A 6,000-nucleotide genomic window follows, 5' to 3' on the forward strand; every position below is an offset into this window, starting at 1 on the left:
CTACAGGATCGGCTACACAGAAATCTAAGTTTGTAAAAATTCTAAAATTCATGATCCTTCGCATTTAGGTCATTTCCTGGCAAACAGTCATTTGGTTGGGCTTCTGAAATGCTTCATGATTTTATGCCGCATGGATTCCAAATCATGTTTTTACTGAAGCAGAAGTTCATATTCAGCTGAAATACATTGGTTTAAAAATTATTGAAATTCAAATACAATGTAAAGGAAACTGTAAGTATTCTTATGAAACAAAATTAAAATACAGTGCTAAATTGGTTCACAATAAGCCTGTTTTCCAAGTCAAACTTTATCTAGTCAGCAATCTAAAATTAATTAGACTAATTGCCAAAGTTTCAAACTTTGGGACTTTGCTCATATTCACAAATGGTATACATCAGAAAACTCATGAAATTTTTAAGTAACATGACCATTAAACATTTTATACATTATAAGCAAACCATTTACCAATCACTGTGAGGTCTCATTAGTGCTAACAGCTTTGGAATCATCTCTAGAACCCTCAGCATACCCTTTGGAGCATATACGGCAATCCCAAGTCTCTTTCATTTGTGTAGATTAGATTTTTAGAACAATCAAAACAAATTCAGAGTCCAGAACGATGAATGAAATGAATGATTAACTGTACTGTTCAAGACCTTCGGTAATACAGGTCGAATTTATCCTTTTAGTTTTATCTAGTACCCCAGAAACACGGGTTTGTTTATTCAGTGGTCCCTGAGTAGATCCTATGTTTTTCTGTCTCCTGGTTCATCTTTCTAGGTCTAGTCTACAAGGCATCTCATTTGTGAGCTATCACTGAATCCATAACTAGAAGTAGCATTTCCCTCCTGACAACCACGGCTCATCTGTGGCCATATCACATTACATGTCGTGATAAACTGTTACGTCCACATTCCTTGAGGCCAAACTGTATTTTGGCTCCAACTTCAGAGATCAGAGGGGCAGTGAGAAGAGCGTGGTAGTGTACTACTTTTCCACTTCTGACCACAGTATCTGCCATGGTACCAAAAGGAAATGCCTTAAACATAAATGAAAATGAGAGTTTGTTCAGTGAATAAATGAAAGAGAAAGGTAATTTACACTGTCCATGGAAAGGTTGAAATTTAAGCAACAAGTTTCAATTTAACTTATTTATTTTCTTCCCACCAAGACAGTTTCTCCACAGTACATCCTTTGGGATTTTAAGAGGTGCTACCAGGTGAAAGATAAGTGGACAATACATTTCTGAAATGCTGGATATTAAAACACTAAGCCAGTTTTCTTCTTTTTTTTTAATGTCAGCATATCTGAGACTATTTAATACGCTATTGTGCTTGATAACTCTTGGAAGAGTGGGGTAGAATATTCAAGGGTTACCAGATTTTTGACCACAGAACATTTTGGTTTTTGGCAGAAGAAACATTGTCCTCTGAGAAGGAAAGCACACAGGATTAAATTTATGCTAATTAAATTAGCAATAAATATGGGAACAGAAAAAAAAGTGAAGGAGGATCCAATTTTATTTACAGGAATAATTTGGGGAGAGGTTACTTCCCATGCTGAATTCTAGGTAGGCAAGCCTTTGTTTCCTGAAAAGAAAAACAGGGCCTACTATTACCCACAGTTTTGTTTGTTTGTTTGTAAGAAGTCTAGCAAGATCACAGAACTTGATCATTCATCTTTTTATTTTACTAATGGCTAGAAGACCCTTGAAAAATTTTCCTCCCTCAGAATATATTGGTTTAGGGTTAGTCATCCTCTTTTTAAATTACTGTGTTAAACGCAAAATTAAAGTATCACTTTCTCTTTATCATTTGATGTGTTGCCAAAGATAGAACTGTTTTCCTGGTAAATATAAATTACATTACACCACATTTTCTGAAAGGCTGCCTAGTTATCCACCTAATAAGGTTTCTGGTTCTTCCCAGTCTCCTGTCTTCCAGCATAAAGGCCTGTAGCTGCTTTGGTCTCTCTGAATTTCTAACTTACTTTTTGGGAAATCTGATAATATTTGAAATACCAGTTAAAATCTAGCAATATAATGTTTCTTATGAATGCTCCCCCGCCAAAAATCTAATAACATTGCATAAAAAAAGACAAAGTAACAATTTTCTTTCTTCAAAACCACTCAGCTATGCAATCTTTAGTTCTTTTAGACCTTCAGAAGGTATGATCAGTATGCATAGGAAAAGTCATGTCTCTTACTTCACTTTGCAAGAGTGCACTGCAGAGCATTAATAGCTGCATTGCCTTGTTAATAAACTTCAGTCAAAATGCTTTGGGAGATAATTTGATTAAAAAAAAGAATAAAAAACACCGAAGCTGAAATATTGCTTTTATAAGCTGCAAGATCAATTCACCATGTGCTTTTTTAATCAACTGAAATATATACATTTAAACAGAAAACACAGATGACTTAGCATCCCCCCATATCATGTCAGTGAGCGTGACTAGTTCCTTGTAATTTTTTTTTTTTCTAATACTCTCTTGTGCTCTGACTTATGAGGGAAAAACTTTCCATGAAAAATGTGTGCTACTTTTCCACTTTTGGCCTTGTATGTGCTTCTTCTCTGCCTTAATTACAATATAAATCAACTGCAAAAAAAGATTTACAGTGATTACACCTCACTTAGAGAGCTGTGAAGATTGATCTGGAAGGGGTATGTTTGTCAAGCTCTGCGTCTGCTTCTCATCTTAGCTAGTTCTAAAGGGAATCCCAGGACAACATATTCAAAAAGAAGTAAATGTGGGAGGGAAAATCTCTGGCATATCATTCTGTTCTTTGTGTTCTCACTGAATATGCCAACAACTTACTCTTAGAAAACTCCAGGACTTTTCAAACCGTGTGAACTTCAAACCCAGGTATTTACTACATTAGGAGAAAATATCACCATAGCTACCGAACTGATCCCTGAGTATCCCCCATTTTCTCTGCACCCAGCTGGGTGAAATAGAAATTGAAACACGAAACTTCCTGTTTCAAATGAATTAATTTTTTCTTTTAAGATTTTGTTTATTTATTTTAGAGAGAGAAAGGAAGCACTTGCAGGCTTGAGCATGCAAGTGTGGGTAGGGCAGAGGAAGAGGGAGAATCCTAAGCAGACTCCACATTGACAGTGGAGCCTAACTTGGGGCTCGATCTCAGGACCCTGAGAGCATGACCTCAGCCAAAATCAAGAGTCCCGCACTCAACTGACTGAGCCACCTAGGCACCCCTCATATGGATTAACTCTTATCACCACCAGTAAAAATTTATTAAGGACATATATTCAGGTCACTGTACTAGTTTCTTGGAGAGAAGTTAATCAGTCCTTACTTTTAGGAAGTTTGTCTTTTTTCTAGGGTAAATTCATTATCAATGTGATCACACCAGGCAGAACAAAAACATACAATTAAGAAACTAAGCTGACACAATATAATGCATCCTTACATTGTAGCAAGTCTCATAGCTTGACATAACTTTCTGTACCTCTACATGTACATGTACATGTAGATCTACCTGTACATCTGTCCTGCCCACCACATTGCTGTTCAAGGCAGGCTGGTGAGACTCTAGTCGGAAGGATCAAGGAGATGAAATAGCATGCCTTTAGATTTATTTGTGTTGGATTTCTTTGAAAGCCAACTTGACTGCTTCATTTAAAAAGTGACCTCAGTGATTCCTTCTTGATGAAATGTAATAAAGCCTCTAATAAATTATTTTTTAAAAGATTTTATTTATTTATTTGACAGAGAGAGATCACAAGTAGGCAGAGAGGCAGGCAGAGAGAGAGGAAGAAGCAGGCTCCCTGCTGAGCAGGGAGCCCAATGCAGGGCTCAATCCCAAGACCCTGGGATCATGACCTGAGCTGAAGACAAAGGCTTTAACCCACTGAGCCACCCAGGTGCCCACCTCTAATAAATTATTAGGAGAGCTATTTACTAATTTGCCACTATATCCCCTTTAAAAATGGGCTTATCTTTCCAAACAATACTCCTGAAAAATCATGTTTTCCTGTTCAACAGTTACCTACTTTTATTGTTTCCCTACAGTGAAAAGGCTCTTATTGAAGAACCAAGTGCCAAAGGTTTTCACTCTCAGTTCATGTGAGGACTCAGAAAGGAGTGTAATCATACTTTAAAAATAAAGTATATTCTCAAATCTAGAAATTAGCTAGTAATTGAAATTATCATCACAGTATTTTAACTGATGACCACTGAACTCTTTTCTGGCAAACGGCTCATAGAGCATTAATTGCATGTCACATTACAGATCTGCAGAGTTAAGTTCTGTCTTGTCCTTGGGACTGTGAGTTCTAAAGCAACTTTTTAAGTGTCTTTTAGGGTACAAAAGAAATCATTAAACTGAAAAAGTTCTATTTGATCTGAGAGAGATGTACTTCATTGTCCCGTCAAATATCATTCCCTGTTCCTCTAACCCATATTATCATCTACCACTTTAGATGGTGCTAAGAAGTTCCACTGCCTTCTACTACTACCCACAGCATCCAAGTAACTAAGGACACTCCAGAAACCATTTTCTACATAAAGCAAATTCAAAGGGTTTTAGAAAAGAAGTTTATTCTGACTTCATTCTGATCAATGTTTAAGTGGGGATAACCTGGATTTTTTTTTACAATCCTATTTACATTTTAATGGATTATTTAAAATAGCTCATCATAGCAACTCTTACTAATATACAAATAAGATCCTAATTTAAGAAGAAAAAAAATCCTTCCCTCTAATATCAATCAACAAATAATATTACTAGATATAATATCTGCATTATGAAGTTTGCAAGATGTAAAAGAAAAGATAAAAATGAAACTTTGAAAATGTGACCATATACAAAACTTTATACACTCACAGAAATATAAATCTTATTTTAAATTTTACCTCAAAATTGGCCCTCTTCTTAATAATTGATATGGGGTTGGTTTAACATTGGATTTGATCTTCATCATGGAAGAATTTTTATTTCCCTAATCAATACTGAAAACACAATATGAAAGAAACATTTACCATCTTAAGCAAATGGGCTATTTGAGCACCTTAGAAACACTCCTACACATCAGGAATGTAATTATATGCTAATTTAAGATTAACAGAATGCAGACTGGCATTTTATTATGCAAATCACATATCAATTGTAATTAGCTATTTATTAAAGCAAGACTTAGACTAGTTAGATCGATCATACAAAATTAAGATTTAGATTCATTGTTTCTCCATTTGGCTATCTATTGAATTACAATACAATATCTGTTTCCATATACAGACCCACACATCTCAGGTATACAGGAGCTGAAGTTTGATTACCGACAAGTGTCTGAAGTAGGAAAGCATGGATAGTAAACACATTCACCATGCTTTTATTTGCCCCTCGACTCATGCGAGTTATCAATGCTGGTTACAAAATGAAATTATGTACAAATTTTTCCTATGTCCTGTCTTTTACTTCAAAGATCAAGTTTCAGCCACCATCATCATTCCCTGGTGCTCTCTCCATAATCAAGACAGATTTTTACTAATTGTAAAACATGACCATGTTTCACGATAAAAAAGACAGCTATATTTTAGCCCATTGACTGCTTCAATATTCTGTATATCTGTGATAGTCTCATTTCTAACAAGTGTTTCTGTCACCTTTCACTGTTCTCATAGGACATTTTTATCATACAATTTGACCGAATCCAGCCATGAGGTCCTTTAAGAGTAGGATATTTTTTAGGCTTTATTCAGATAAATATTCAATATTTCATCCTTATCTCTTACTTAAAATCTCTGTTCTTTTCTTAGTTCTGTTCCTCTTCTTAGAGAAAAATATTTTGTAAATGTCTTTTTGGAAATAAGTATAAAATCCTTTGTGTTATCAAGATATAAATATCACACTATATCTTACTATATATTTAAGGTAGAATAATCAGTTCAAATTCACTTAGTTTTCATAAGAATGTTTTATACCTGCTTAAGTATAACCTTTGTGTCTGTATTTAGAAAGTGTGTTCATGATGGCATTGA

The 6,000-nt window shown here is 35.0% G+C and overlaps 1 protein-coding gene across 7 annotated transcripts in view; it reads left to right on the plus strand.

Moving 5' to 3' along the window:
- Positions 1 to 6,000, plus strand: part of CCDC178 (coiled-coil domain containing 178) — a 452,006-nt gene that overhangs the window by 444,293 nt on the left and 1,713 nt on the right. The gene's annotated exons all lie outside the window — the stretch shown is intronic.

This window comes from Mustela erminea, chromosome 13 (assembly GCF_009829155.1).
Source record: "Mustela erminea isolate mMusErm1 chromosome 13, mMusErm1.Pri, whole genome shotgun sequence".
NCBI lineage: Eukaryota > Metazoa > Chordata > Mammalia > Carnivora > Mustelidae > Mustela > Mustela erminea.